Source organism: Canis lupus, unplaced genomic scaffold, assembly GCF_048164855.1.
Source record: "Canis lupus baileyi unplaced genomic scaffold, mCanLup2.hap1 Scaffold_273, whole genome shotgun sequence".
In the NCBI taxonomy this organism is placed as follows: domain Eukaryota; kingdom Metazoa; phylum Chordata; class Mammalia; order Carnivora; family Canidae; genus Canis; species Canis lupus.
The window spans coordinates 1-19817 of NW_027326512.1; the positions used below are offsets into that span (position 1 = coordinate 1).

At 76.5% G+C, this 19817-nt stretch overlaps 11 non-coding genes across 11 annotated transcripts; all 11 read left to right on the forward strand.

Annotated features, from left to right (window-relative positions):
- Window positions 1-808: 808 nt before the first annotated feature.
- Window positions 809-927, forward strand: LOC140629812 (5S ribosomal RNA). The gene has a single exon (XR_012027635.1). It is a non-coding gene; the product is annotated as a 5S ribosomal RNA (ribosomal RNA).
- A 1629-nt stretch (window positions 928-2556) lies between these two features.
- On the forward strand, window positions 2557-2675 carry LOC140629835 (5S ribosomal RNA). The gene has a single exon (XR_012027660.1). It is a non-coding gene; the product is annotated as a 5S ribosomal RNA (ribosomal RNA).
- A 1654-nt stretch (window positions 2676-4329) lies between these two features.
- Window positions 4330-4448, forward strand: LOC140629845 (5S ribosomal RNA). Its single transcript, XR_012027669.1, has one exon. It is a non-coding gene; the product is annotated as a 5S ribosomal RNA (ribosomal RNA).
- Window positions 4449-6096: 1648 nt separating this feature from the next.
- Window positions 6097-6215, forward strand: LOC140629846 (5S ribosomal RNA). Its single transcript, XR_012027670.1, has one exon. It is a non-coding gene; the product is annotated as a 5S ribosomal RNA (ribosomal RNA).
- A 1654-nt stretch (window positions 6216-7869) lies between these two features.
- Window positions 7870-7988, forward strand: LOC140629813 (5S ribosomal RNA). Its single transcript, XR_012027636.1, has one exon. It is a non-coding gene; the product is annotated as a 5S ribosomal RNA (ribosomal RNA).
- A 1645-nt stretch (window positions 7989-9633) lies between these two features.
- On the forward strand, window positions 9634-9752 carry LOC140629814 (5S ribosomal RNA). Its single transcript, XR_012027637.1, has one exon. It is a non-coding gene; the product is annotated as a 5S ribosomal RNA (ribosomal RNA).
- Window positions 9753-11398: 1646 nt separating this feature from the next.
- Window positions 11399-11517, forward strand: LOC140629842 (5S ribosomal RNA). Its single transcript, XR_012027666.1, has one exon. It is a non-coding gene; the product is annotated as a 5S ribosomal RNA (ribosomal RNA).
- A 1666-nt stretch (window positions 11518-13183) lies between these two features.
- Window positions 13184-13302, forward strand: LOC140629815 (5S ribosomal RNA). Its single transcript, XR_012027638.1, has one exon. It is a non-coding gene; the product is annotated as a 5S ribosomal RNA (ribosomal RNA).
- A 1636-nt stretch (window positions 13303-14938) lies between these two features.
- LOC140629817 (5S ribosomal RNA) lies at window positions 14939-15057 on the forward strand. Its single transcript, XR_012027639.1, has one exon. It is a non-coding gene; the product is annotated as a 5S ribosomal RNA (ribosomal RNA).
- Window positions 15058-16691: 1634 nt separating this feature from the next.
- Window positions 16692-16810, forward strand: LOC140629841 (5S ribosomal RNA). Its single transcript, XR_012027665.1, has one exon. It is a non-coding gene; the product is annotated as a 5S ribosomal RNA (ribosomal RNA).
- Window positions 16811-18452: 1642 nt separating this feature from the next.
- LOC140629818 (5S ribosomal RNA) lies at window positions 18453-18571 on the forward strand. Its single transcript, XR_012027640.1, has one exon. It is a non-coding gene; the product is annotated as a 5S ribosomal RNA (ribosomal RNA).
- Window positions 18572-19817: the final 1246 nt, after the last annotated feature.

Consider the following 19817-nt stretch of genomic DNA (forward strand, 5'->3'; position numbering starts at 1 on the left):
GCTCGGGACACAGCAAGACACACCACAGACACTCGCTCCGCGCCTGGGCCAGGGCGCCGCGCACGCACGCAGGCACACGGCCCCGCGGCGGTTCGGCTGATGGGCAGGAATGGGAGCGGAACGGCATCCCTGACACCGTGGCTGCGGGGCCTGCGGCTGCCAGGGCTCCTGACGCAGCTCCAGGGCCTGCGCCCCTCCGGCGGGGTGGCTGCCTCGCCCCCACAGGCCGTGTGGCCCAGCTCCGAGTGCCTGTGTCCTTCCGTCTGTCTGTGTGTGTGTGTGTCGTGGGCACCTGTGTCTGTGTCCCTGCCTGTGCGACGATGGGGTCCGGCGGCGCGGGCGGCCCCGGCTTGGCTTTGAGCCAGGCGGGCTGAAGGACAGGAGAGGCCAGGGGCCGGCCGGCGCCGGCCCCGCGCCCGCGGCACACCCCCCCACCCCCCCGCAGCCCCCAGCCCCCAGCGAGCGGCCCGATGCGGGGCGGCGTGCCATCCGGGGAGCCGAGCGGCGGCGACGAGCCCGACAGGCCGGGGACGGGAGCGCGCCCGGGCTCCCGCGACAGACTCGGCTCCGGGGTGCGGGACGCCTCTTGGCCCCCACCCCCCGGCCCGGGCAGGCGCCCTCCGCCACCCCGGGCGCGGCGCGGGAGGCGGTCAGTCCATCAGTCGGGCCGGCAGGCGAGCATGCAGGCAGGCAGGCAGGCGTTCAGGCGGGCCGCACAGGGCGGGCGGAGGAGGGCTGAGGAGCGGCGGGCGCCTGGCCTGGAGAGGCGCAGAGCAGGCTCTTGGGGCGCCCAGCGGCAGCCGCGGACGTCTACGGCCATACCACCCTGAACGCGCCCGATCTCGTCTGATCTCGGAAGTTAAGCAGGGTCGGGCCTGGTTAGTACTTGGATGGGAGACCGCCTGGGAATACCGGGTGCTGTAGGCTTTTTTTCTTCGGCCTTCCTGTCCGTCCCTTTGCCGCCAACACCCCCCTCGCCCAACGCGGCGGCGGCGGCGGCGGCGGCGGCGGCGCCCTCCGGACCACCCCTGCCATGGCCCCCGCCCCGCCGGGACCACCGCAGGGCGCCGCGGGGCACCGAGGGCGCCCGCTGCACGGGCAGGACGCCACTACATACACCACACACCTCCTCTTCTTCCCAGCCCTTCAACGACGCCCACCCGCATCCTAGCCGGCCGCGCGTCCCAGGGGGCCGAGGGGGCCGAGGGGGCCCGAAGCGGCCCAGGGAGGGGACGGGGCGACAGCCGGAACCTCGGGGCTGGGGCGCGGGGGGGCGGTGCGGTCGCTGGGGGGAGACGGGTGGGGGCTGGATCCCGTCCTCGCAGGCCTGCGAGGCCCTCCGTGGGGCCGAGGGGGGGGTGGTTGGGGGCCGGGGGCCGGGGGCCGGGCCTGCCTGCGGGCCCTCCTCGCCCCGCCCCAGGCCCGCCCCCAGGCCCGCCCCCAGCCCCTAGCAATTCCCTGGCACCGCCCCCAGCGACCAAGCCACCCAGCCACCCGCAACACCCCCCCCACCTTCGGCCCGGGCCCGCCTGCACCTTCTCTCCGAAGGACATGCCCTCCGTCCCCCGCGGACCACCGTCCCTTCGGCCCTCAGCCCCGGGGTCCACGCTCCGCGTGCCCAGGACACCAACCAGATGGCCCGACCGCCGGGGGCCTCAGGCCCCCCGTTGGCGCCGGGCTCCGCGCTCCGTGACCCCGCGACAGCCAAGACCACGGCGACGCGGGGGCGGCCGGCACCCAGGCCCAAAGAGCCGCTCGGGACACAGCAAGACACACCACAGACACTCGCTCCGCGCCTGGGCCAGGGCGCCGCGCACGCACGCAGGCACACGGCCCCGCGGCGGTTCGGCTGATGCGCAGGAATGGGAGCGGAACGGCATCCCTGACACCGTGGCTGCGGGGCCTGCGGCTGCCAGGGCTCCTGACGCAGCTCCAGGGCCTGCGCCCCTCCGGCGGGGTGGCTGCCTCGCCCCCACAGGCCGTGTGGCCCAGCTCCGAGTGCCTGTGTCCTTCCGTCTGTCTGTGTGTGTGTCGTGGGCACCTGTGTCTGTATCCCTGCCTGTGCGACGATGGGGTCCGGCGGCGCGGGCGGCCCCGGCTTGGCTTTGAGCCAGGCGGGCTGAAGGACAGGAGAGGCCAGGGGCCGGCCGGCGCCGGCCCCGGCCCGCGGCACACCCCCCCACCCCCCCGCAGCCCCCAGCCCCCAGCGAGCGGCCCGATGCGGGGCGGCGTGCCATCCGGGGAGCCGAGCGGCGGCGACGAGCCCGACAGGCCGGGGACGGGAGCGCGCCCGGGCTCCCGCGACAGACTCGGCTCCGGGGTGCGGGACGCGTCTTGGCCCCCACCCCCCGGCCCGGGCAGGCGCCCTCCGCCACCCCGGGCGCGGCGCGGGAGGCGGTCAGTCCATCAGTCGGGCGTGCAGGCGAGCATGCAGGCAGGCAGGCAGGCGTTCAGGCGGGCCGCACAGGGCGGGCGGAGGAGGGCTGAGGAGCGGCGGGCGCCTGGCCTGGAGAGGCGCAGAGCAGGCTCTTGGGGCGCCCAGCGGCAGCCGCGGACGTCTACGGCCATACCACCCTGAACGCGCCCGATCTCGTCTGATCTCGGAAGCTAAGCAGGGTCGGGCCTGGTTAGTACTTGGATGGGAGACCGCCTGGGAATACCGGGTGCTGTAGGCTTTTTTTCTTCGGCCTTCCTGTCCGTCCCTTTGCCGCCAACACCCCCCTCGCCCAACGCGGCGGCGGCGGCGGCGGCGGCGGCGGTGCCCTCCGGACCACCCCTGCCATGGCCCCCGCCCCGCCGGGACCACCGCAGGGCGCCGCGGGGCACCGAGGGCGCCCGCTGCACGGGCAGGACGCCACTACATACACCCACACACCTCCTCTTCCTCCCAGCCCTTCAACGACGCCCACCCGCATCCTAGCCGGCCGCGCGTCCCAGGGGGCCGAGGGGGCCGAGGGGGCCCGAAGCGGCCCAGGGAGGGGACGGGGCGACAGCCGGAACCTCGGGGCTGGGGCGTGGGGGGGCGGTGCGGTCGCTGGGGGGAGACGGGTGGGGGCTGGATCCCGTCCTCGCAGGCCTGCGAGGCCCTCCGTGGGGCCGAGGGGGGGGTGGTTGGGGGCGGGGGGGCCGGGGGCCGGGCCTGCCCTGCCTGCGGGCCCTCCTCGCCCCGCCCCCAGGCCCCGCCCCAGGCCCGCCCCCAGGCCCGCCCCCAGCCCCTAGCAATTCCCTGGCACCGCCCCCAGCGACCAAGCCACCCAGCCACCCGCAACACCCCCCCCACCTTCGGCCCGGGCCCGCCTGCACCTTCTCTCCGAAGGACATGCCCTCCGTCCCCCGCGGACCACCGTCCCTTCGGCCCTCAGCCCCGGGGTCCACGCTCCGCGTGCCCAGGGCACCAACCAGATGGCCCGACCGCCGGGGGCCTCAGGCCCCCCGTTGGCGCCGGGCTCCGCGCTCCGTGACCCCGCGACAGCCAAGACCACGGCGACGCGGGGGCGGCCGGCACCCAGGCCCAAAGAGCCGCTCGGGACACAGCAAGACACACCACAGACACTCGCTCCGCGCCTGGGCCAGGGCGCCGCGCACGCACGCAGGCACACGGCCCCGCGGCGGTTCGGCTGATGGGCAGGAATGGGAGCGGAACGGCATCCCTGACACCGTGGCTGCGGGGCCTGCGGCTGCCAGGGCTCCTGACGCAGCTCCAGGGCCTGCGCCCCTCCGGCGGGGTGGCTGCCTCGCCCCCACAGGCCGTGTGGCCCAGCTCCGAGTGCCTGTGTCCTTCCGTCTGTCTGTGTGTGTGTGTGTCGTGGGCACCTGTGTCTGTGTCCCTGCCTGTGCGACGATGGGGTCCGGCGGCGCGGGCGGCCCCGGCTTGGCTTTGAGCCAGGCGGGCTGAAGGACAGGAGAGGCCAGGGGCCGGCCGGCGCCGGCCCCGGCCCGCGGCACACCCCCCCACCCCCCCCGCAGCCCCCAGCCCCCAGCGAGCGGCCCGATGCGGGGCGGCGTGCCATCCGGGGAGCCGAGCGGCGGCGACGAGCCCGACAGGCCGGGGACGGGAGCGCGCCCGGGCTCCCGCGACAGACTCGGCTCCGGGGTGCGGGACGCGTCTTGGCCCCCACCCCCCGGCCCGGGCAGGCGCCCTCCGCCACCCCGGGCGCGGCGCGGGAGGCGGTCAGTCCATCAGTCGGGCGTGCAGGCGAGCATGCAGGCAGGCAGGCAGGCGTTCAGGCGGGCCGCACAGGGCGGGCGGAGGAGGGCTGAGGAGCGGCGGGCGCCTGGCCTGGAGAGGCGCAGAGCAGGCTCTTGGGGCGCCCAGCGGCAGCCGCGGACGTCTACGGCCATACCACCCTGAACGCGCCCGATCTCGTCTGATCTCGGAAGCTAAGCAGGGTCGGGCCTGGTTAGTACTTGGATGGGAGACCGCCTGGGAATACCGGGTGCTGTAGGCTTTTTTTCTTCGGCCTTCCTGTCCGTCCCTTTGCCGCCAACACCCCCCTCGCCCAACGCGGCGGCGGCGGCGGCGGCGGCGGCGGTGCCCTCCGGACCACCCCTGCCATGGCCCCCGCCCCGCCGGGACCACCGCAGGGCGCCGCGGGGCACCGAGGGCGCCCGCTGCACGGGCAGGACGCCACTACATACACCACACACCTCCTCTTCCTCCCAGCCCTTCAACGACGCCCACCCGCATCCTAGCCGGCCGCGCGTCCCAGGGGGCCGAGGGGGCCGAGGGGGCCCGAAGCGGCCCAGGGAGGGGACGGGGCGACAGCCGGAACCTCGGGGCTGGGGCGCGGGGGGGCGGTGCGGTCGCTGGGGGGAGACGGGTGGGGGCTGGATCCCGTCCTCGCAGGCCTGCGAGGCCCTCCGTGGGGCCGAGGGGGGGTTTGGTTGGGGGCCGGGGGCCGGGGCCGGGCCTGCCTGCGGGCCCTCCTCGCCCCGCCCCAGGCCCCGCCCCCAGGCCCGCCCCCAGGCCCGCCCCCAGCCCCTAGCAATTCCCTGGCACCGCCCCCAGCGACCAAGCCACCCAGCCACCCGCAACACCCCCCCCACCTTCGGCCCGGGCCCGCCTGCACCTTCTCTCCGAAGGACATGCCCTCCGTCCCCCGCGGACCACCGTCCCTTCGGCCCTCAGCCCCGGGGTCCACGCTCCGCGTGCCCAGGACACCAACCAGATGGCCCGACCGCCGGGGGCCTCAGGCCCCCCGTTGGCGCCGGGCTCCGCGCTCCGTGACCCCGCGACAGCCAAGACCACGGCGACGCGGGGGCGGCCGGCACCCAGGCCCAAAGAGCCGCTCGGGACACAGCAAGACACACCACAGACACTCGCTCCGCGCCTGGGCCAGGGCGCCGCGCACGCACGCAGGCACACGGCCCCGCGGCGGTTCGGCTGATGGGCAGGAATGGGAGCGGAACGGCATCCCTGACACCGTGGCTGCGGGGCCTGCGGCTGCCAGGGCTCCTGACGCAGCTCCAGGGCCTGCGCCCCTCCGGCGGGGTGGCTGCCTCGCCCCCACAGGCCGTGTGGCCCAGCTCCGAGTGCCTGTGTCCTTCCGTCTGTCTGTGTGTGTGTGTGTGTCGTGGGCACCCGTGTCTGTGTCCCTGCCTGTGCGACGATGGGGTCCGGCGGCGCGGGCGGCCCCGGCTTGGCTTTGAGCCAGGCGGGCTGAAGGACAGGAGAGGCCAGGGGCCGGCCGGCGCCGGCCCCGGCCCGCGGCACACCCCCCCACCCCCCCGCAGCCCCCAGCCCCCAGCGAGCGGCCCGATGCGGGGCGGCGTGCCATCCGGGGAGCCGAGCGGCGGCGACGAGCCCGACAGGCCGGGGACGGGAGCGCGCCCGGGCTCCCGCGACAGACTCGGCTCCGGGGTGCGGGACGCGTCTTGGCCCCCACCCCCCGGCCCGGGCAGGCGCCCTCCGCCACCCCGGGCGCGGCGCGGGAGGCGGTCAGTCCATCAGTCGGGCCGGCAGGCGAGCATGCAGGCAGGCAGGCAGGCGTTCAGGCGGGCCGCACAGGGCGGGCGGAGGAGGGCTGAGGAGCGGCGGGCGCCTGGCCTGGAGAGGCGCAGAGCAGGCTCTTGGGGCGCCCAGCGGCAGCCGCGGACGTCTACGGCCATACCACCCTGAACGCGCCCGATCTCGTCTGATCTCGGAAGCTAAGCAGGGTCGGGCCTGGTTAGTACTTGGATGGGAGACCGCCTGGGAATACCGGGTGCTGTAGGCTTTTTTCCTTCGGCCTTCCTGTCCGTCCCTTTGCCGCCAACACCCCCCTCGCCCAACGCGGCGGCGGCGGCGGCGGCGGCGGCGGCGCCCTCCGGACCACCCCTGCCATGGCCCCCGCCCCGCCGGGACCACCGCAGGGCGCCGCGGGGCACCGAGGGCGCCCGCTGCACGGGCAGGACGCCACTACATACACCACACACCTCCTCTTCCTCCCAGCCCTTCAACGACGCCCACCCGCATCCTAGCCGGCCGCGCGTCCCAGGGGGCCGAGGGGGCCGAGGGGGCCCGAAGCGGCCCAGGGAGGGGACGGGGCGACAGCCGGAACCTCGGGGCTGGGGCGCGGGGGGGCGGTGCGGTCGCTGGGGGGAGACGGGTGGGGGCTGGATCCCGTCCTCGCAGGCCTGCGAGGCCCTCCGTGGGGCCGAGGGGGGGGTGGTTGGGGGCGGGGGGGCCGGGGGCCGGGCCTGCCCTGCCTGCGGGCCCTCCTCGCCCCGCCCCCAGGCCCCGCCCCCAGGCCCGCCCCCAGGCCCGCCCCCAGCCCCTAGCAATTCCCTGGCACCGCCCCCAGCGACCAAGCCACCCAGCCACCCGCAACACCCCCCCCACCTTCGGCCCGGGCCCGCCTGCACCTTCTCTCCGAAGGACATGCCCTCCGTCCCCCGCGGACCACCGTCCCTTCGGCCCTCAGCCCCGGGGTCCACGCTCCGCGTGCCCAGGGCACCAACCAGATGGCCCGACCGCCGGGGGCCTCAGGCCCCCCGTTGGCGCCGGGCTCCGCGCTCCGTGACCCCGCGACAGCCAAGACCACGGCGACGCGGGGGCGGCCGGCACCCAGGCCCAAAGAGCCGCTCGGGACACAGCAAGACACACCACAGACACTCGCTCCGCGCCTGGGCCAGGGCGCCGCGCACGCACGCAGGCACACGGCCCCGCGGCGGTTCGGCTGATGGGCAGGAATGGGAGCGGAACGGCATCCCTGACACCGTGGCTGCGGGGCCTGCGGCTGCCAGGGCTCCTGACGCAGCTCCAGGGCCTGCGCCCCTCCGGCGGGGTGGCTGCCTCGCCCCCACAGGCCGTGTGGCCCAGCTCCGAGTGCCTGTGTCCTTCCGTCTGTCTGTGTGTGTGTGTGTCGTGGGCACCTGTGTCTGTGTCCCTGCCTGTGCGACGATGGGGTCCGGCGGCGCGGGCGGCCCCGGCTTGGCTTTGAGCCAGGCGGGCTGAAGGACAGGAGAGGCCAGGGGCCGGCCGGCGCCGGCCCCGGCCCGCGGCACACCCCCCCACCCCCCCCGCAGCCCCCAGCCCCCAGCGAGCGGCCCGATGCGGGGCGGCGTGCCATCCGGGGAGCCGAGCGGCGGCGACGAGCCCGACAGGCCGGGGACGGGAGCGCGCCCGGGCTCCCGCGACAGACTCGGCTCCGGGGTGCGGGACGCGTCTTGGCCCCCACCCCCCGGCCCGGGCAGGCGCCCTCCGCCACCCCGGGCGCGGCGCGGGAGGCGGTCAGTCCATCAGTCGGGCGTGCAGGCGAGCATGCAGGCAGGCAGGCAGGCGTTCAGGCGGGCCGCACAGGGCGGGCGGAGGAGGGCTGAGGAGCGGCGGGCGCCTGGCCTGGAGAGGCGCAGAGCAGGCTCTTGGGGCGCCCAGCGGCAGCCGCGGACGTCTACGGCCATACCACCCTGAACGCGCCCGATCTCGTCTGATCTCGGAAGCTAAGCAGGGTCGGGCCTGGTTAGTACTTGGATGGGAGACCGCCTGGGAATACCGGGTGCTGTAGGCTTTTTTTCTTCGGCCTTCCTGTCCGTCCCTTTGCCGCCAACACCCCCCTCGCCCAACGCGGCGGCGGCGGCGGCGGCGGCGGCGGTGCCCTCCGGACCACCCCTGCCATGGCCCCCGCCCCGCCGGGACCACCGCAGGGCGCCGCGGGGCACCGAGGGCGCCCGCTGCACGGGCAGGACGCCACTACATACACCACACACCTCCTCTTCCTCCCAGCCCTTCAACGACGCCCACCCGCATCCTAGCCGGCCGCGCGTCCCAGGGGGCCGAGGGGGCCGAGGGGGCCCGAAGCGGCCCAGGGAGGGGACGGGGCGACAGCCGGAACCTCGGGGCTGGGGCGCGGGGGGGCGGTGCGGTCGCTGGGGGGAGACGGGTGGGGGCTGGATCCCGTCCTCGCAGGCCTGCGAGGCCCTCCGTGGGGCCGAGGGGGGGTTTGGTTGGGGGCCGGGGGCCGGGGCCGGGCCTGCCTGCGGGCCCTCCTCGCCCCGCCCCAGGCCCCGCCCCCAGGCCCGCCCCCAGGCCCGCCCCCAGCCCCTAGCAATTCCCTGGCACCGCCCCCAGCGACCAAGCCACCCAGCCACCCGCAACACCCCCCCCACCTTCGGCCCGGGCCCGCCTGCACCTTCTCTCCGAAGGACATGCCCTCCGTCCCCCGCGGACCACCGTCCCTTCGGCCCTCAGCCCCGGGGTCCACGCTCCGCGTGCCCAGGACACCAACCAGATGGCCCGACCGCCGGGGGCCTCAGGCCCCCCGTTGGCGCCGGGCTCCGCGCTCCGTGACCCCGCGACAGCCAAGACCACGGCGACGCGGGGGCGGCCGGCACCCAGGCCCAAAGAGCCGCTCGGGACACAGCAAGACACACCACAGACACTCGCTCCGCGCCTGGGCCAGGGCGCCGCGCACGCACGCAGGCACACGGCCCCGCGGCGGTTCGGCTGATGGGCAGGAATGGGAGCGGAACGGCATCCCTGACCCCGTGGCTGCAGGGCCTGCGGCTGCCAGGGCTCCTGACGCAGCTCCAGGGCCTGCGCCCCTCCGGCGGGGTGGCTGCCTCGCCCCCACAGGCCGTGTGGCCCAGCTCCGAGTGCCTGTGTCCTTCCGTCTGTCTGTGTGTGTGTGTGTCGTGGGCACCCGTGTCTGTGTCCCTGCCTGTGCGACGATGGGGTCCGGCGGCGCGGGCGGCCCCGGCTTGGCTTTGAGCCAGGCGGGCTGAAGGACAGGAGAGGCCAGGGGCCGGCCGGCGCCGGCCCCGGCCCGCGGCACACCCCCCCACCCCCCCGCAGCCCCCAGCCCCCAGCGAGCGGCCCGATGCGGGGCGGCGTGCCATCGGGGAGCCGAGCGGCGGCGACGAGCCCGACAGGCCGGGGACGGGAGCGCGCCCGGGCTCCCGCGACAGACTCGGCTCCGGGGTGCGGGACGCGTCTTGGCCCCCACCCCCCGGCCCGGGCAGGCGCCCTCCGCCACCCCGGGCGCGGCGCGGGAGGCGGTCAGTCCATCAGTCGGGCCGGCAGGCGAGCATGCAGGCAGGCAGGCAGGCGTTCAGGCGGGCCGCACAGGGCGGGCGGAGGAGGGCTGAGGAGCGGCGGGCGCCTGGCCTGGAGAGGCGCAGAGCAGGCTCTTGGGGCGCCCAGCGGCAGCCGCGGACGTCTACGGCCATACCACCCTGAACGCGCCCGATCTCGTCTGATCTCGGAAGCTAAGCAGGGTCGGGCCTGGTTAGTACTTGGATGGGAGACCGCCTGGGAATACCGGGTGCTGTAGGCTTTTTTTCTTCGGCCTTCCTGTCCGTCCCTTTGCCGCCAACACCCCCCTCGCCCAACGCGGCGGCGGCGGCGGCGGCGGCGGCGGTGCCCTCCGGACCACCCCTGCCATGGCCCCCGCCCCGCCGGGACCACCGCAGGGCGCCGCGGGGCACCGAGGGCGCCCGCTGCACGGGCAGGACGCCACTACATACACCACACACCTCCTCTTCCTCCCAGCCCTTCAACGACGCCCACCCGCATCCTAGCCGGCCGCGCGTCCCAGGGGGCCGAGGGGGCCGAGGGGGCCCGAAGCGGCCCAGGGAGGGGACGGGGCGACAGCCGGAACCTCGGGGCTGGGGCGCGGGGGGGCGGTGCGGTCGCTGGGGGGAGACGGGTGGGGGCTGGATCCCGTCCTCGCAGGCCTGCGAGGCCCTCCGTGGGGCCGAGGGGGGGTTTGGTTGGGGGCCGGGGTCCGGGGCCGGGCCTGCCTGCGGGCCCTCCTCGCCCCGCCCCAGGCCCCGCCCCCAGGCCCGCCCCCAGGCCCGCCCCCAGCCCCTAGCAATTCCCTGGCACCGCCCCCAGCGACCAAGCCACCCAGCCACCCGCAACACCCCCCCCACCTTCGGCCCGGGCCCGCCTGCACCTTCTCTCCGAAGGACATGCCCTCCGTCCCCCGCGGACCACCGTCCCTTCGGCCCTCAGCCCCGGGGTCACGCTCCGCGTGCCCAGGACACCAACCAGATGGCCCGACCGCCGGGGGCCTAAGGCCCCCCGTTGGCGCCGGGCTCCGCGCTCCGTGACCCCGCGACAGCCAAGACCACGGCGACGCGGGGGCGGCCGGCACCCAGGCCCAAAGAGCCGCTCGGGACACAGCAAGACACACCACAGACACTCGCTCCGCGCCTGGGCCAGGGCGCCGCGCACGCACGCAGGCACACGGCCCCGCGGCGGTTCGGCTGATGGGCAGGAATGGGAGCGGAACGGCATCCCTGACACCGTGGCTGCAGGGCCTGCGGCTGCCAGGGCTCCTGACGCAGCTCCAGGGCCTGCGCCCCTCCGGCGGGGTGGCTGCCTCGCCCCCACAGGCCGTGTGGCCCAGCTCCGAGTGCCTGTGTCCTTCCGTCTGTCTGTGTGTGTGTGTGTGTCGTGGGCACCCGTGTCTGTGTCCCTGCCTGTGCGACGATGGGGTCCGGCGGCGCGGGCGGCCCCGGCTTGGCTTTGAGCCAGGCGGGCTGAAGGACAGGAGAGGCCAGGGGCCGGCCGGCGCCGGCCCCGGCCCGCGGCACACCCCCCCACCCCCCCGCAGCCCCCAGCCCCCAGCGAGCGGCCCGATGCGGGGCGGCGTGCCATCGGGGAGCCGAGCGGCGGCGACGAGCCCGACAGGCCGGGGACGGGAGCGCGCCCGGGCTCCCGCGACAGACTCGGCTCCGGGGTGCGGGACGCGTCTTGGCCCCCACCCCCCGGCCCGGGCAGGCGCCCTCCGCCACCCCGGGCGCGGCGCGGGAGGCGGTCAGTCCATCAGTCGGGCCGGCAGGCGAGCATGCAGGCAGGCAGGCAGGCGTTCAGGCGGGCCGCACAGGGCGGGCGGAGGAGGGCTGAGGAGCGGCGGGCGCCTGGCCTGGAGAGGCGCAGAGCAGGCTCTTGGGGCGCCCAGCGGCAGCCGCGGACGTCTACGGCCATACCACCCTGAACGCGCCCGATCTCGTCTGATCTCGGAAGCTAAGCAGGGTCGGGCCTGGTTAGTACTTGGATGGGAGACAGCCTGGGAATACCGGGTGCTGTAGGCTTTTTTTCTTCGGCCTTCCTGTCCGTCCCTTTGCCGCCAACACCCCCCTCGCCCAACGCGGCGGCGGCGGCGGCGGCGGCGGCGGCGCCCTCCGGACCACCCCTGCCATGGCCCCCGCCCCGCCGGGACCACCGCAGGGCGCCGCGGGGCACCGAGGGCGCCCGCTGCACGGGCAGGACGCCACTACATACACCACACACCTCCTCTTCCTCCCAGCCCTTCAACGACGCCCACCCGCATCCTAGCCGGCCGCGCGTCCCAGGGGGCCGAGGGGGCCGAGGGGGCCCGAAGCGGCCCAGGGAGGGGACGGGGCGACAGCCGGAACCTCGGGGCTGGGGCGCGGGGGGGCGGTGCGGTCGCTGGGGGGAGACGGGTGGGGGCTGGATCCCGTCCTCGCAGGCCTGCGAGGCCCTCCGTGGGGCCGAGGGGGGGGTGGTTGGGGGCCGGGGGCCAGGGGCGGGGCCTGCCCTGCCTGCGGGCCCTCCTCGCCCCGCCCCAGGCCCCGCCCCCAGGCCACGCCCCCAGGCCCGCCCCCAGGCCCGCCCCCAGCCCCTAGCAATTCCCTGGCACCGCCCCCAGCGACCAAGCCACCCAGCCACCCGCAACACCCCCCCCACCTTCGGCCCGGGCCCGCCTGCACCTTCTCTCCGAAGGACATGCCCTCCGTCCCCCGCGGACCACCGTCCCTTCGGCCCTCAGCCCCGGGGTCCACGCTCCGCGTGCCCAGGCCACCAACCAGATGGCCCGACCGCCGGGGGCCTCAGGCCCCCCGTTGGCGCCGGGCTCCGCGCTCCGTGACCCCGCGACAGCCAAGACCACGGCGACGCGGGGGCGGCCGGCACCCAGGCCCAAAGAGCCGCTCGGGACACAGCAAGACACACCACAGACACTCGCTCCGCGCCTGGGCCAGGGCGCCGCGCACGCACGCAGGCACACGGCCCCGCGGCGGTTCGGCTGATGGGCAGGAATGGGAGCGGAACGGCATCCCTGACACCGTGGCTGCGGGGCCTGCGGCTGCCAGGGCTCCTGACGCAGCTCCAGGGCCTGCGCCCCTCCGGCGGGGTGGCTGCCTCGCCCCCACAGGCCGTGTGGCCCAGCTCCGAGTGCCTGTGTCCTTCCGTCTGTCTGTGTGTGTGTGTGTGTCGTGGGCACCCGTGTCTGTGTCCCTGCCTGTGCGACGATGGGGTCCGGCGGCGCGGGCGGCCCCGGCTTGGCTTTGAGCCAGGCGGGCTGAAGGACAGGAGAGGCCAGGGGCCGGCCGGCGCCGGCCCCGGCCCGCGGCACACCCCCCCACCCCCCCGCAGCCCCCAGCCCCCAGCGAGCGGCCCGATGCGGGGCGGCGTGCCATCCGGGGAGCCGAGCGGCGGCGACGAGCCCGACAGGCCGGGGACGGGAGCGCGCCCGGGCTCCCGCGACAGACTCGGCTCCGGGGTGCGGGACGCGTCTTGGCCCCCACCCCCCGGCCCGGGCAGGCGCCCTCCGCCACCCCGGGCGCGGCGCGGGAGGCGGTCAGTCCATCAGTCGGGCCGGCAGGCGAGCATGCAGGCAGGCAGGCAGGCGTTCAGGCGGGCCGCACAGGGCGGGCGGAGGAGGGCTGAGGAGCGGCGGGCGCCTGGCCTGGAGAGGCGCAGAGCAGGCTCTTGGGGCGCCCAGCGGCAGCCGCGGACGTCTACGGCCATACCACCCTGAACGCGCCCGATCTCGTCTGATCTCGGAAGCTAAGCAGGGTCGGGCCTGGTTAGTACTTGGATGGGAGACCGCCTGGGAATACCGGGTGCTGTAGGCTTTTTTCCTTCGGCCTTCCTGTCCGTCCCTTTGCCGCCAACACCCCCCTCGCCCAACGCGGCGGCGGCGGCGGCGGCGGCGGCGGCGCCCTCCGGACCACCCCTGCCATGGCCCCCGCCCCGCCGGGACCACCGCAGGGCGCCGCGGGGCACCGAGGGCGCCCGCTGCACGGGCAGGACGCCACTACATACACCACACACCTCCTCTTCCTCCCAGCCCTTCAACGACGCCCACCCGCATCCTAGCCGGCCGCGCGTCCCAGGGGGCCGAGGGGGCCGAGGGGGCCCGAAGCGGCCCAGGGAGGGGACGGGGCGACAGCCGGAACCTCGGGGCTGGGGCGCGGGGGGGCGGTGCGGTCGCTGGGGGGAGACGGGTGGGGGCTGGATCCCGTCCTCGCAGGCCTGCGAGGCCCTCCGTGGGGCCGAGGGGGGGGTGGTTGGGGGCCGGGGGCCGGGGGCCGGGCCTGCCTGCGGGCCCTCCTCGCCCCGCCCCAGGCCCCGCCCCCAGGCCCGCCCCCAGCCCCTAGCAATTCCCTGGCACCGCCCCCAGCGACCAAGCCACCCAGCCACCCGCAACACCCCCCCCACCTTCGGCCCGGGCCCGCCTGCACCTTCTCTCCGAAGGACATGCCCTCCGTCCCCCGCGGACCACCGTCCCTTCGGCCCTCAGCCCCGGGGTCCACGCTCCGCGTGCCCAGGACACCAACCAGATGGCCCGACCGCCGGGGGCCTCAGGCCCCCCGTTGGCGCCGGGCTCCGCGCTCCGTGACCCCGCGACAGCCAAGACCACGGCGACGCGGGGGCGGCCGGCACCCAGGCCCAAAGAGCCGCTCGGGACACAGCAAGACACACCACAGACACTCGCTCCGCGCCTGGGCCAGGGCGCCGCGCACGCACGCAGGCACACGGCCCCGCGGCGGTTCGGCTGATGGGCAGGAATGGGAGCGGAACGGCATCCCTGACACCGTGGCTGCGGGGCCTGCGGCTGCCAGGGCTCCTGACGCAGCTCCAGGGCCTGCGCCCCTCCGGCGGGGTGGCTGCCTCGCCCCCACAGGCCGTGTGGCCCAGCTCCGAGTGCCTGTGTCCTTCCGTCTGTCTGTGTGTGTGTGTGTGTCGTGGGCACCCGTGTCTGTGTCCCTGCCTGTGCGACGATGGGGTCCGGCGGCGCGGGCGGCCCCGGCTTGGCTTTGAGCCAGGCGGGCTGAAGGACAGGAGAGGCCAGGGGCCGGCCGGCGCCGGCCCCGGCCCGCGGCACACCCCCCCACCCCCCCGCAGCCCCCAGCCCCCAGCGAGCGGCCCGATGCGGGGCGGCGTGCCATCCGGGGAGCCGAGCGGCGGCGACGAGCCCGACAGGCCGGGGACGGGAGCGCGCCCGGGCTCCCGCGACAGACTCGGCTCCGGGGTGCGGGACGCGTCTTGGCCCCCACCCCCCGGCCCGGGCAGGCGCCCTCCGCCACCCCGGGCGCGGCGCGGGAGGCGGTCAGTCCATCAGTCGGGCCGGCAGGCGAGCATGCAGGCAGGCAGGCAGGCGTTCAGGCGGGCCGCACAGGGCGGGCGGAGGAGGGCTGAGGAGCGGCGGGCGCCTGGCCTGGAGAGGCACAGAGCAGGCTCTTGGGGCGCCCAGCGGCAGCCGCGGACGTCTACGGCCATACCACCCTGAACGCGCCCGATCTCGTCTGATCTCGGAAGCTAAGCAGGGTCGGGCCTGGTTAGTACTTGGATGGGAGACCGCCTGGGAATACCGGGTGCTGTAGGCTTTTTTCCTTCGGCCTTCCTGTCCGTCCCTTTGCCGCCAACACCCCCCTCGCCCAACGCGGCGGCGGCGGCGGCGGCGGCGGCGGCGCCCTCCGGACCACCCCTGCCATGGCCCCCGCCCCGCCGGGACCACCGCAGGGCGCCGCGGGGCACCGAGGGCGCCCGCTGCACGGGCAGGACGCCACTACATACACCACACACCTCCTCTTCCTCCCAGCCCTTCAACGACGCCCACCCGCATCCTAGCCGGCCGCGCGTCCCAGGGGGCCGAGGGGGCCGAGGGGGCCCGAAGCGGCCCAGGGAGGGGACGGGGCGACAGCCGGAACCTCGGGGCTGGGGCGCGGGGGGGCGGTGCGGTCGCTGGGGGGAGACGGGTGGGGGCTGGATCCCGTCCTCGCAGGCCTGCGAGGCCCTCCGTGGGGCCGAGGGGGGGGTGGTTGGGGGCCGGGGGCCGGGGGCCGGGCCTGCCTGCGGGCCCTCCTCGCCCCGCCCCAGGCCCCGCCCCCAGGCCCGCCCCCAGCCCCTAGCAATTCCCTGGCACCGCCCCCAGCGACCAAGCCACCCAGCCACCCGCAACACCCCCCCCACCTTCGGCCCGGGCCCGCCTGCACCTTCTCTCCGAAGGACATGCCCTCCGTCCCCCGCGGACCACCGTCCCTTCGGCCCTCAGCCCCGGGGTCCACGCTCCGCGTGCCCAGGACACCAACCAGATGGCCCGACCGCCGGGGGCCTCAGGCCCCCCGTTGGCGCCGGGCTCCGCGCTCCGTGACCCCGCGACAGCCAAGACCACGGCGACGCGGGGGCGGCCGGCACCCAGGCCCAAAGAGCCGCTCGGGACACAGCAAGACACACCACAGACACTCGCTCCGCGCCTGGGCCAGGGCGCCGCGCACGCACGCAGGCACACGGCCCCGCGGCGGTTCGGCTGATGGGCAGGAATGGGAGCGGAACGGCATCCCTGACACCGTGGCTGCAGGGCCTGCGGCTGCCAGGGCTCCTGACGCAGCTCCAGGGCCTGCGCCCCTCCGGCGGGGTGGCTGCCTCGCCCCCACAGGCCGTGTGGCCCAGCTCCGAGTGCCTGTGTCCTTCCGTCTGTCTGTGTGTGTGTGTGTCGTGGGCACCTGTGTCTGTGTCCCTGCCTGTGCGACGATGGGGTCCGGCGGCGCGGGCGGCCCCGGCTTGGCTTTGAGCCAGGCGGGCTGAAGGACAGGAGAGGCCAGGGGCAGGCCGGCGCCGGCCCCGGCCCGCGGCACACCCCCCCACCCCCCCGCAGCCCCCAGCCCCCAGCGAGCGGCCCGATGCGGGGCGGCGTGCCATCCGGGGAGCCGAGCGGCGGCGACGAGCCCGACAGGCCGGGGACGGGAGCGCGCCCGGGCTCCCGCGACAGACTCGGCTCCGGGGTGCGGGACGCGTCTTGGCCCCCACCCCCCGGCCCGGGCAGGCGCCCTCCGCCACCCCGGGCGCGGCGCGGGAGGCGGTCAGTCCATCAGTCGGGCCGGCAGGCGAGCATGCAGGCAGGCAGGCAGGCGTTCAGGCGGGCCGCACAGGGCGGGCGGAGGAGGGCTGAGGAGCGGCGGGCGCCTGGCCTGGAGAGGCGCAGAGCAGGCTCTTGGGGCGCCCAGCGGCAGCCGCGGACGTCTACGGCCATACCACCCTGAACGCGCCCGATCTCGTCTGATCTCGGAAGCTAAGCAGGGTCGGGCCTGGTTAGTACTTGGATGGGAGACCGCCTGGGAATACCGGGTGCTGGAGGCTTTTTTTCTTCGGCCTTCCTGTCCGTCCCTTTGCCGCCAACACCCCCCTCGCCCAACGCGGCGGCGGCGGCGGCGGCGGCGGCGGCGGCGCCCTCCGGACCACCCCTGCCATGGCCCCCGCCCCGCGGGGACCACCGCAGGGCGCCGCGGGGCACCGAGGGCGCCCGCTGCACGGGCAGGACGCCACTACATACACCACACACCTCCTCTTCCTCCCAGCCCTTCAACGACGCCCACCCGCATCCTAGCCGGCCGCGCGTCCCAGGGGGCCGAGGGGGCCGAGGGGGCCCGAAGCGGCCCAGGGAGGGGACGGGGCGACAGCCGGAACCTCGGGGCTGGGGCGCGGGGGGGCGGTGCGGTCGCTGGGGGGAGACGGGTGGGGGCTGGATCCCGTCCTCGCAGGCCTGCGAGGCCCTCCGTGGGGCCGAGGGGGGGGTGGTTGGGGGCCGGGGGCCGGGGGCCGGGCCTGCCCTGCCTGCGGGCCCTCCTCGCCCCGCCCCAGGCCCCGCCCCCAGGCCCGCCCCCAGCCCCTAGCAATTCCCTGGCACCGCCCCCAGCGACCAAGCCACCCAGCCACCCGCAACACCCCCCCCACCTTCGGCCCGGGCCCGCCTGCACCTTCTCTCCGAAGGACATGCCCTCCGTCCCCCGCGGACCACCGTCCCTTCGGCCCTCAGCCCCGGGGTCCACGCTCCGCGTGCCCAGGACACCAACCAGATGGCCCGACCGCCGGGGGCCTCAGGCCCCCCGTTGGCGCCGGGCTCCGCGCTCCGTGACCCCGCGACAGCCAAGACCACGGCGACGCGGGGGCGGCCGGCACCCAGGCCCAAAGAGCCGCTCGGGACACAGCAAGACACACCACAGACACTCGCTCCGCGCCTGGGCCAGGGCGCCGCGCACGCACGCAGGCACACGGCCCCGCGGCGGTTCGGCTGATGGGCAGGAATGGGAGCGGAACGGCATCCCTGACACCGTGGCTGCAGGGCCTGCGGCTGCCAGGGCTCCTGACGCAGCTCCAGGGCCTGCGCCCCTCCGGCGGGGTGGCTGCCTCGCCCCCACAGGCCGTGTGGCCCAGCTCCGAGTGCCTGTGTCCTTCCGTCTGTCTGTGTGTGTGTGTGTCGTGGGCACCTGTGTCTGTGTCCCTGCCTGTGCGACGATGGGGTCCGGCGGCGCGGGCGGCCCCGGCTTGGCTTTGAGCCAGGCGGGCTGAAGGACAGGAGAGGCCAGGGGCCGGCCGGCGCCGGCCCCGGCCCGCGGCACACCCCCCCACCCCCCCGCAGCCCCCAGCCCCCAGCGAGCGGCCCGATGCGGGGCGGCGTGCCATCCGGGGAGCCGAGCGGCGGCGACGAGCCCGACAGGCCGGGGACGGGAGCGCGCCCGGGCTCCCGCGACAGACTCGGCTCCGGGGTGCGGGACGCGTCTTGGCCCCCACCCCCCGGCCCGGGCAGGCGCCCTCCGCCACCCCGGGCGCGGCGCGGGAGGCGGTCAGTCCATCAGTCGGGCCGGCAGGCGAGCATGCAGGCAGGCAGGCAGGCGTTCAGGCGGGCCGCACAGGGCGGGCGGAGGAGGGCTGAGGAGCGGCGGGCGCCTGGCCTGGAGAGGCGCAGAGCAGGCTCTTGGGGCGCCCAGCGGCAGCCGCGGACGTCTACGGCCATACCACCCTGAACGCGCCCGATCTCGTCTGATCTCGGAAGCTAAGCAGGGTCGGGCCTGGTTAGTACTTGGATGGGAGACCGCCTGGGAATACCGGGTGCTGTAGGCTTTTTTTCTTCGGCCTTCCTGTCCGTCCCTTTGCCGCCAACACCCCCCTCGCCCAACGCGGCGGCGGCGGCGGCGGCGGCGGCGGCGGCGGCGCCCTCCGGACCACCCCTGCCATGGCCCCCGCCCCGCCGGGACCACCGCAGGGCGCCGCGGGGCACCGAGGGCGCCCGCTGCACGGGCAGGACGCCACTACATACACCACACACCTCCTCTTCCTCCCAGCCCTTCAACGACGCCCACCCGCATCCTAGCCGGCCGCGCGTCCCAGGGGGCCGAGGGGGCCGAGGGGGCCCGAAGCGGCCCAGGGAGGGGACGGGGCGACAGCCGGAACCTCGGGGCTGGGGCGCGGGGGGGCGGTGCGGTCGCTGGGGGGAGACGGGTGGGGGCTGGATCCCGTCCTCGCAGGCCTGCGAGGCCCTCCGTGGGGCCGAGGGGGGGGGTGGTTGGGGGCCGGGGGCCCGGGCCGGGCCTGCCTGCGGGCCCTCCTCGCCCCGCCCCAGGCCCCGCCCCCAGGCCCGCCCCCAGGCCCGCCCCCAGCCCCTAGCAATTCCCTGGCACCGCCCCCAGCGACCAAGCCACCCAGCCACCCGCAACACCCCCCCCACCTTCGGCCCGGGCCCGCCTGCACCTTCTCTCCGAAGGACATGCCCTCCGTCCCCCGCGGACCACCGTCCCTTCGGCCCTCAGCCCCGGGGTCCACGATCCGCGTGCCCAGGACACCAACCAGATGGCCCGACCGCCGGGGGCCTCAGGCCCCCCGTTGGCGCCGGGCTCCGCGCTCCGTGACCCCGCGACAGCCAAGACCACGGCGACGCGGGGGCGGCCGGCACCCAGGCCCAAAGAGCCGCTCGGGACACAGCAAGACACACCACAGACACTCGCTCCGCGCCTGGGCCAGGGCGCCGCGCACGCACGCAGGCACACGGCCCCGCGGCGGTTCGGCTGATGGGCAGGAATGGGAGCGGAACGGCATCCCTGACACCGTGGCTGCGGGGCCTGCGGCTGCCAGGGCTCCTGACGCAGCTCCAGGGCCTGCGCCCCTCCGGCGGGGTGGCTGCCTCGCCCCCACAGGCCGTGTGGCCCAGCTCCGAGTGCCTGTGTCCTTCCGTCTGTCTGTGTGTGTGTGTGTCGTGGGCACCTGTGTCTGTGTCCCTGCCTGTGCGACGATGGGGTCCGGCGGCGCGGGCGGCCCCGGCTTGGCTTTGAGCCAGGCGGGCTGAAGGACAGGAGAGGCCAGGGGCCGGCCG